The sequence below is a fragment of the Asparagus officinalis genome, chromosome 1, assembly GCF_001876935.1.
Source record: "Asparagus officinalis chromosome 1, Aspof.V1, whole genome shotgun sequence".
NCBI classification, from domain to species: Eukaryota; Viridiplantae; Streptophyta; class Magnoliopsida; order Asparagales; family Asparagaceae; genus Asparagus; species Asparagus officinalis.
The window spans coordinates 15,534,279-15,536,778 of NC_033794.1; the positions used below are offsets into that span (position 1 = coordinate 15,534,279).

The 2,500-nt window shown below is 26.1% G+C and overlaps 1 protein-coding gene across 1 annotated transcript in view; it reads right to left on the minus strand.

Annotated features, from left to right (window-relative positions):
• The window catches only part of LOC109819374 (GATA transcription factor 28-like), a 38,479-nt gene that overhangs the window by 34,155 nt on the left and 1,824 nt on the right, over positions 1-2,500 (minus strand). The window lies entirely within an intron of this gene.

Consider the following 2,500-nt stretch of genomic DNA (forward strand, 5'->3'; position numbering starts at 1 on the left):
TAAACATCAGCATACAAGTCTCATGTACTCAAAAGAGTAAGGTATCTCGGTCATATATATATATATATATATATATATATATAGCAGTGTCCCCATACCCTACATTTTATAAATTTGTCGTGTCCCATACTCATACTCGCAACCGTACTGGTTACTATACCTGTTTCCATGCAACTTAACCTTCAGGTTATCATTAAATATTGCTTTCTGCTAACCAAAGATGAGCTTGTGTTCAAGTTTGAGATTGCAACTTTGGGCAATATATCAATGTTATTAACATTGAAGCTCAACTTAGTTGCTATTTCAATAGTAGCAATGGGTTTTCAAAGAGATCCCTAAAGACATCATTGTCGGCAAAGTGGATCCATAGACAATGTGGGCAATTACCAACCTGACTTCTCTGGCTACAAGCGGCATCGTCGATGATGCTTGACTAGCATGGGTTCGTTTTTTCGAGAAAAACACAAAAGAGACAAAGGAAAGGGAGTCGACGAAAAAATAGGAACAACAAATGTGAAGAATCCAATGTGATGCACCTAATTTCTATTTAGAAAATGGGAGGCTCTTTTTATATCAGTTTGAATTTAATAATTGTAAAAATGGATATATACATAGCAATACAGGCACACACACAAACAAACACACACACAGACAACATATATATATATATATATATAATATATATATATATATATAATATAATATATATATACAAACACACACACACACACAGCATACATAACATACATAATAATATATATATAATAATAGTATATATAGTATATATAATATATATATAGTATATTATATATAAGTTATAATATAATATATAATATATATTAGGTTGCTGGGAAGAGCTGGCCAGACTCAACACGCCCTTCGTGGCATGACACTCTATGACATGTGGCCCCCTGACTAGATGTGGACCCCCTAGTAGGGGGCTTCACAATGTCATAGAGCTGTCAGCTCACGGGGCCGTGAGCTGCGCAGCTCTCTCCATTGAGCACACACACATATACATACACTACATAACATATCAAACATACGTATATATATTAATATATATATATATATATATATATTATATATATATATATATTATATATATTATATATATATATATATATGATATATAATATAAAATATATATATATATATATAAATAAATACTCCCTTTAAAAGTACGAGTTCGGAAAAATCTTTCTATGGTCAATATTACCCTTCACTATTTTAAATATTTTATTTATATCTTAATCTATCCTAATCATAATTATATCCTATCCTAATCCTACGTGAACTATCTATGTCTTAACAATTTAAAAAATAATATTAATAAAATATATAAAATATTTTTTTATGGTATTAGTTTGTAAAGATAAAAAAATTATACGTAGCTAATATACTATAGTACATAAAGTATTGCAAAAAACGTACTATAATACATAAAGTATTGCAAAAAAACCTAAAAATTTTTAAAATTGCACAAAATACCCTAAAAAGTTTAAAATTATAAAAACTATCCCAACGTCTAAAAACTTAAAACAACAAACATGAAATCAAGAAATTAACAGTGAAGAATTTAAAATTTGTGGATAACATCTCATTATCTCAAAAATTATAGAAACACCCTCAAAAGTTTAAATTACAAACAAGCACCTAAAATTCTAAAATTTCAAGACTTACAAACAACATAGATGAATTCAAAGGATTATCATAATGCTCCTAAAATTTTTTAACATTTCAAAACTTATAACAAAAAATGAAATTAAGAAATTAGCAGCAGCCTCCAAAAAATTTAAAATTTTCAATTAACACCCTCAATGTCTCAAAAATTATAAAAATCCCCTCAAAATTTTAAATTATAAAAAACAACTTTAAAACTATAAAAAATTAAAATTTACAAACAACAAAAGATGAATTCAAAAGATTACACTCATGCACCTAAAAATTTAAAATTTAACGAAATTAACCTCAAAGTTACAAAAGTTATAGAAAAAACTCTTTCAAAATATAAAAATTATAAAAAAACTCTAAACTTTTAAAATTTATAACCAATACACATCAAATCTGAAAACTATTGGTAGACTGCTAAAATTTAAATTTTTAAAAATTAATCTATAGTTTTAACAATTGCAAAAAATAGCTTTAAAATTTTCAGAGTTGTAAGAAATATCGTGACATTTAAAAATTACTACTGACACATGAAACATAGAAGTTACAACTACCAAACTTTAAAAAAAAATAAATGCTCCCAAAGTTTTAAAAATTACAAATCACACCCTTAAAGTTCCAAACCACAAAAGGTCTGAAATTTTAAAACTTGGTAAAAAAAAAGTATAATTGTTAGATATTATTTCATTAAGATATAAATTTAATTTCCAATTTAGGGTTTACTATTCTTTTTTAGCATCTAAAGACAGTCTAAGTTGATACTCATAAACAAAAGCAATAAGAATTGATTAAAAATATCCGGTTAAGAAATAAAATTTTTAAAATATTA